General features: G+C 37.7%; 1 pseudogene; it reads right to left on the bottom strand.

Annotated features, from left to right (window-relative positions):
* Positions 1 to 340: 340 nt before the first annotated feature.
* LOC129043507 (bifunctional phosphoribosylaminoimidazole carboxylase/phosphoribosylaminoimidazole succinocarboxamide synthetase-like) lies at positions 341 to 6,508 on the bottom strand (annotated as a pseudogene).
* Positions 6,509 to 8,355: the final 1,847 nt, after the last annotated feature.

The raw sequence follows: 8,355 nt of genomic DNA on the forward strand, positions 1-8,355 counted from the left end.
AAGCAATTGTGAATGGGAGTTCACTCATGATTTGGCTCTGTGTTTTTCTGTTATTGGTGTATAGGAATGCTTGTGATTTTTGCACATTGATTTTGTATCCTGAGACTTTGCTGAAGTTGCTTATTAGCTTAATGAGATTTTGGGTTGAGACAATGTGGTTTTCTAAATATACAATCATGCCATCTGCAAACAGGGACTATTTGACTTCCTCTTTTCCTAATTGAATACCTTGTATTTCTTCTCTTGCGTGATTGCCCTGGCCAGAACTTCCAACACTATGTTGAATAGGAGTGGTGAGAGAGGGCATCCTTGCCTTGTGAATGGCATTTTTTCTTATAAATTATATCTCTGATTTTCTTTTCAATGAAATCCATGTGTTCAATATGCTTGTTCACAGTTTGCCTCCTGCCAAATGATTGCTTAATCCAAATATCTGGGCATCATACTGAGCTGAGTCTTCTGCAGAAAGTACGGTCCACTACCTGAGACCCCTGTCAAAGGGAAGCTCACACATCCTGAGGTCACTGTCTGGTGTGAGGGGAGGATAGCTGATAACTACCTGGTTATGCAGTGTTCCCAGGCATCACTGGTCCCCAGCCATGGCCTCTGCCTGCCACTGCCACAAATACAGAAGGAATGCCATCCCCTTCAGACTCAGCTTTAATCCTCAGAGTTTCATCTAGTCCTTTATGGGCAGATGTTACCCAAACCCAAAATTTCCGCAGGCCCTCTTGATTTTTTCACGGTGATCTAGATCAGACGTTGAGCTTATGCATATTACACCCCTGCACTGACTTTCTGATTTCCAAAGCAATTCTACAATCTCTGCAACCCACTCAAAGTTTTTCTTTACCATCTGGAGCCCTTCCAGAGTTGCTTCTTTGAGGTCACAATAAGACCGTTTGTCTTTCTGTTTGCTTTGATCTCTTGATGGCCAGAGTCTCCGGGTATCATTATCAGTAACATCAGCAGCAACAACAACTTCTCTGGTGGTTACATCAACACCAAATTCAATCGTGTCAACTTGTACACTGTTCTGTGGCAACCAGGATTTCTCCAGTATTTTAAAAATAACCTGTGCAGCATGACTCACGCTAGCCACTTCACTTTGGCCTTTACCAAGTCCAGCACAGCAAAATTTCACAGCAATTCACTGTTTCTCATTACTGGCAGCACCCTTGAAAACATCTCCATGTTAGGTGAGTAAAACTCACATATGTCAATGACACCAGGATTTCTTTTAAGAAAACAGCTAGTTGCTATTCTGCAAACCCCTTTAACTGGAATAATTTCACACTGGGGCACAATGAAAACCATATCCCCACATTTTTTGGTGAAAGCAGCTTTGATACTTGCTTCCTGTAATGACTGAAAAATATTATACAACTAATGATTTTATTTGTGATTGCAGCTTTTCCTTCCAGGCGATTCTAGCTGCACTTCCTGCTATAATATGGTCCTTGGACTACAAGAGGGCTTTCTGTGAACTACCTAACAATTCATAGACTTTTTTTTTCTCATGTATTTTTTCTTTTTTTAACCAGTGTTCAGTACCTTAGCTGTTTCTATTAGCCTGAGTGGGCTGGGGGTGGTAACCTATTTTATTTTTTATATTTTTTTACATTTCCTAAAATTTCTGTCCTGAACATCTGTAACTTTCATGGTGGTATATTTTATACCATAAAACAAACCCATATCAAACCCTAACTCCTCGTCCCCAAGTGAAAGCATCATCTTATATTGTTTCATTTAGCTCAGAGGAAATTGACACAGATTTGCTGTCCTTTCCCTCATTCCCAGTAACCAGCACATCAGAGAGCCTTACTGAGCTTGCCTTCAACTAACTATAATAAATCCTCCACCCTTTAACGTCTCTCCTTTTTCTGGTTTCCAACCTTGTCCAACTGTCTCTCACATGGACCCCAGGGACCTTGTTGCACTCTTTTAAGAAAGGTTTTTTTTTTTTTAAATGTTGTAATACTTTATACATGTAATGTAATACATAAACAAATTCAAGTTAGGCATCATAATCGTAAACCTAATATTTGTAAACTCACAACTCATCTTAAGTGACAGGATGTTACCAGTACACTTGGAGCTATTAGGTTGAACCATGTGAAATGCCATTTTTGAAGATTAAAAAATTTTTGAATAGAGGCAATTTCATATGATTTCATCTCATACTTGTGTGTTTTCCCCGATCCTGTTATCCTGCCTTTTCCCCAGCAATAGCTGTCTTCCAACCTGAAATTAACTTATCATTTTCCTGATACTTAAATATTTTTAACACATATTTATATGTTGTATATCATTAAAAAATGTCATTTAACTTTGTTTTTGAGGTTCATATATACTGTCTTGCTTTTTAACAATTCAACATTAGTTTTATGGCTCATCTATGTTGCTGGGCATAGATCTATGGTTCATTCTTACTGCTCTGCAGTGCTGTCCATGCTCCATCCCAGGAAGAGAGAACAACTTATTGGTTTCCGATATGGATAATCTTGCTGTGAATATATTTGTACATTTCTCCAGAGGCCTATGTACAAAAGTTTCTTAGGTAGTGGTTTTGAAACATTTTTGACTGTGACTATATAAGAAATACATTTATATTGAGACTCATCACATACACAAATATACATATATTAGGATGTTTATATCTAAAGCAATTTTCTTGAAATGATAAATTTCTTCTTCAGTATGATGTGCTCTGATATTTTCTATTCTTTTCCAATCTGGTTTATTTTAGAGAAAAATTTTGGTTATAACCCCCTACATTTTAAAAAAATGTATGGAGCATTATTTTATAGTATGTGGTTATCAAATCTTCTGTTTATTCTAATAATGTATATTCTTTGAGATGTACAGGATTCTATATGCATATATATGTACACACATATGTACACACATCTATGTATATTTCTATATACGTGTATATATACACACACACGTGTGTGTATATGTGTGTGTGTATATATGTGTATATATATACGTGTGTGTATTTATGTGTATATACACATACGCACATACGTGTGTGTGTATTTTTTCGAGACAGGGTCTCGTTCTGTTGCCCAGGCTGAAGTGCAGTGGTACAGTTATAGCTCACTGCAGCCTTGACCTCCTGGGCTCAATCTATTCTTCCACCTCAGCTTCCCAAGTAGCTGGGACTACAGATACATGCCACCTTGCCCAGCTAATTTTTGTATTTTTTAGTAACACCAGGTTTCACCATGCTGAGGCTGGTCTTGAATTCCTGAGGTCAAGCGATCCTCCCTCCTTGGCCTTCCAAAGTGGTGGGATTACAGGCGAGAGCCGCTGTTCCTGGCTGGATTCCATATATTTTTATGAGTTCAAACTTGTTAGTAGCTATTTGAATAACTGCTTGTATTTACCATTTTACAGTTGTTCAGATTGTTTCATGCATTGATAATTGAGAGAAGTGTGTTAACATTTCCCACTGCAATTATAGACGTGCTGTTTCTTCCTATAGTTCTATCAAGTTTTGCTTTATATGTTTTTAGCTTATTTCATTAGACGCATATAAGTTATACATTATTTTGCTTTCTGGTGAATTGATTCTTTTATTCTTTTTTGATTACTGGGTTTACTCTAATAATGCTTCAAGACTTGATTCTTCTATTTGATGTAATAACCAGCCTTTTATTGATTATTTGCCTGGTTTATATTTTTTCAACCATTTTCTCTCAATCTTCCAGTCATTCTTTTGTTTTAGGCATGTTGCTTGTAAAAAGTATTTTATTGCTTTTAAAAATATTCAATCTGGCTTTTTTGAAGAGCAAGGTAAGTCACTTTAGAGTAATTGTTATTACTGATGTTTTTAGATTTATTTCAATTATCTAACTTAATTTTTTTCTTGCTCCTTTTATCCTTCTTTTGTCTTGCTTTCTTTGAAAGGGGAGTACGTTGAGTTTGGTATATTTTTAATTTTGTCTTATTCCATACTTTCCCTGTATAATAATTTGGAAGTATTGATCTATTTTCCTCTTTGAGCAACTACCTTTGAAATGTCACTGTGATGATTTAACAGAATCTAAAGTTGATAAATACCTTAATTATCTCTTTATCTGTACATGAACCTTAGAGCACAAAACTCCTATCTATAGGCCAGGCATGGTGGCTCATGCCTGTAATCCCAGAACTTTGGGAGGCCGAGGCAGGTGGATTACTTGAGGTCAGGAGTTTGAGACCAGCCTGGCCAACATGGTGAAACCCTGTGTCTACTAAAAATACAAAAATTAGCCGGGCATGGTGGCACGTGCCTGTAATCCCAGCTACTCCGGAGGCTGAGGCAGAAGAATCCCTTGATCCCGAGAGGCGGAGGTTGCAGTGAGCTGAGATCATGGCACTGCACTCCAAAGCGAGGCTCTGTCTCAAAACAAAGCAAAACAAAACAGAACAAACAAAAAAATTCCTATCATCTCCTCCCCCCTCGTTCACATGCCATTGATGTCTACTACTCTAGCTCTCTTCTTTCTTTTTTTTTTAACCCCCACGTGAGACATTTTTATTTAACACGGCTAATATTTGTTTTTATTTACTTCAATGTTCTTTTGGTCATAATTCCTTTAAGTATCCCAGGCTTTTATTCTGGATATGTTTTCTGAACTTCCTACTGAAACAAATACATATTTTAGAATTTCCTTAATGAAATACATCTTTCAGAATATTTTAGATCAGAAGATGTCTAAAAGTAACTCCGTTTTTATTCAAATGAAAATGTATTTATGCTGCCTTTCTTTTTGAAAGATACCTTTTTTGAAAGATACTTTTTATAGCTTTACAATTCTAAGTTGGCAATAATTTTGTGGTCAGATGTGACTTCATTGTCTTCTGGTTTCCATGCTCACTGTTGAGAAGCCTCTGTCAGGATAATGATTGCTTGTTTGTAGTTGCTCTATTTTTCTCTTTGGTTGCTTTCAAGATCTTCTCTTTGACTTGAGATTCTGCAACCATATCGCAAAATCTCTCTGCATATATATTGCTTTTTATTTATTTCGTTGGGTATTTGTTATGTTTCCTGCATCTGTGCACCATGAAATCAACTAACTCTGGAAATTCCTAAAAATCACCTCTTTTCTTGTCTCTCTGTTCTCTCCTTCTGGGACTTTGATAGATGTAACAAATATTGTATTCTATCCTCTGTGTCTTTATTCTCTTTTATATTTCCTATCTCCTTATCCCTGTATTAGGCTTTGTTCAATTTCTCTAGGCCCATATTTCAGTTCACCAATTCCTCAATCTCTGCTTAATCCACGAGTTAACTTATCATTAACATTTTAATTTTAATAATTACATTTTTATTCATTGTGTCATTTGATAATTTTCAAATATGTCTTGTAATTTTTTACAGTATTTTACTCCATAATTTTTTTTTTTTTTTTTGAGATGGAATCTCGCTCTGTCACTCAGGCTGGAGCGCAGTGTCTTGATCTCAGCTCACTGCAACCTCTGCCTCCCGGTTACGAGTGATTCTCCTGCCTCAGCCCCCCAAGTAGCTGGGATTACAGGTGTTCACCACCACACCCAGCTAATTTCTGTATTTTTAGTAGAGACGAGGTATCGCCATGTTGGCCAGGCTGGTCTCGACCTCCTGACCTCAGGTGATCCACCCGCCTTGGCCTCCCAAAGTGCTGGGATTACAGGCGTGAGATACTAGACCCAGCCTCCATAATGATTTTTAAGATCCGCCTTTTATTTCTTCAAACATTTCACACATTGTTACTTTATATACTATTTTATAATTACAATTTCTTGAGTGTTTTGTTTTAGTTTCTGCTGGCATTCCCTAATGTTAGCTTGTTTGTCTGGATGTTGATAACTGTAGATTGTGAGCTCATATTTTTTTGAACTTAATCTGAGAAAATCCTTGGGATTAAAATAGGTTACTTTGCAATATAGAGCATTTTTGTTGCTTCTGCTGGGAGCTCAAGGATACTACCAGACTACAACCACACTGCTTCTTTAGGAGCTTGAGTTCAGATCTCCAATCCTGCAGTGGGTCCAAAGTTTGACTTCTTTGCAGTGCAATTCTAAGAATTTGCCTTCAAAGTTTGTGTTTGCACACCTGCTCTGTTCAGGTTTCAGCTCAGCCTTTCTCCTCACTCCTTCTTGAAAATTTCCCATCGCTTTCCTGGGATCCTACCATGTATATTGTAGTGAGAGAGCCCTTCAGGGTACCTCAAGCCCTGTAATGTCAGAAGCCCTTGATACCTCTCATAAGTATCTAAATGTGGTTGTAGACACATGTAGATACACAATAGCCAAAGAGACTTTTTAAGAAAACATAAATCACATTACACGCCTCCCTGGTTGCAAACTCTCAAATGCACCTCTCAACACACTGAGAACAAAATCCAAATACCTTATCTTGGCATCTCAGGCCTGCGGAATCTGGTTCGTGCCTGTTTCTTGGACTCTGTTTCCTACCGCTGCACGCATGATCCTGAAGGACATTTTCTAGATTCTTTCCACAGACAGAAGTTCCCATCGCACAGTTATAGACCCTCTGTTTGAAATTCTGCCTGTTTCCCTCAAACATCCGTCCTCTCTTTGGCCAGTCTTGGCATGCCAGGATCCTCGTCAGTAGGATCTCAGCAGTAACCATGCTTCAGCCTGGCTTCTCAGAGCCATTCCACCTAACGCAGCCACCCTCATCACTCTGGATTACCTGTTTCCTTCAAAGCATTTATCACCATTTAAAATGATCATAATTGCTTTTACATTTTCTCTGTTTATTTTTCCTCTTTTCTAGGATATAATTCCAAGAGGACAAATTCTGCTGAATCCCAGTGCTAAGAAGTTCTGGCACCTAGTAGTCACTCATTAGATATTTATTGAGTAAATAAAAGAAAGTTACAACTCAGAAGTACTGTATTAGAATCCTTGCAAAGTACATGGTTTCTCCTAGGAAAATATATGAGATACAAGAAGAGAGATGGCTGAGGAAAACCAGGGCGTGGGGAAGGCCTGGGCCTTTGCATCAGGGGTTTTTAGTTAGTAATGGAACCCCATTATCTTGTTCCTTAACTCAGCAGCCCTGGATTCAAAACATCTGGGCAAGGTCAACTTTTGACTTTGTCTCCCAACCCAGAGTTTATCCATTTATCCACTGAACGAAGTTGAATGTGCTCCCATTCTACCTCTTTTATCTCATGAAACTTGCAAGACTTTGGACAGACATACACACACACACACACACACACACACACAAAGTTTTTTTTTTAAAAAAAAACCACTTCAAAAATAATCTGTCTCATTGACCTTTCATTTTATTTCTTCAAATATTTCACACATTGTTACTTTATATTCTATTTCAGAATCAAAATTTCTTGACTGTTTTAGTTTCTGCTGGCATTCCCTAACACTAGCTTGTTTGTCTGAATGTTGATAACTGTAGATTGTGAGCTGATATTTTACTAGTGGTCCCATAGTCAAAATTACTCTCTCAGAATCTAATTCAGAAAATACTGATGCATACTGTATGCCCAGGAAATTAAAAATTAATAATACTTTTTGGTGTCAAGCAGGAATAAGTTCAACTGTTATTTTTTGTTCAACATCAACTCTTTGAATGACAATGTTAAACTCTGAATCTTGCTGTGCATAGTACGCAGAAACAGCAGTCTAGTCTCCTTTTGATTAATGAAAAAGCACTTTTCTTTCTCTCTGGCTGTTTTCCTCTCAGTAATGCATACACTGAAAACTGAGAACACATATATACATGTTGCAAAAATTAAGAGTTTGGAAATGACACTGTTTTGGCAGATGTGGTTAGTCTTTTAAGCATGGCCAAAATGGCCCCTTGATAACTTCATTTTAACTTTATGAGCGTTAATTATTACTGAAGGCTGGGGTTTTGCCAGGTCCTTCAGCTGTGAGGGGCAAGAACTGGCCAGGGGCTTTTTAGGACGTCTCCAATTTAAATGAAAGCTCCAGGCAACATTTATCTTTTTTTCTCCCAAACTTTTCTTAATTAAACTTTTTTTAAAGCCTTACTGCATTCTTTATGCCAACCAACTGCATCTTATATTGTAAATTGGTTTTGACTCTGAGGCTTGCATTTTCACTCAAGCCTGACCCTAAGGGTTTTGCAAACCTGGAGTTCCAACCTTCCTCACGTCTCTGTGCGCATGATTCAGGCTGACGTACATGTATAGCGTTTATAAGTTGTCTGCTTTTGGTGGAAATCAGCGTCAAGAGGCAAACTTTTACAACAATTTTCTGAAGCCTAATTCTCTTATATTTGTTGCCTTTACCTGACTCATTGCCTTTTAAGTAGTGTACAGTACAGGCTCCAAAAGCAAGATCAACAGTTGCTATCAGTCATTATGGTAG

This window comes from Pongo pygmaeus, chromosome 13, assembly GCF_028885625.2.
Source record: "Pongo pygmaeus isolate AG05252 chromosome 13, NHGRI_mPonPyg2-v2.0_pri, whole genome shotgun sequence".
Classification (NCBI taxonomy): Eukaryota; Metazoa; Chordata; class Mammalia; order Primates; family Hominidae; genus Pongo; species Pongo pygmaeus.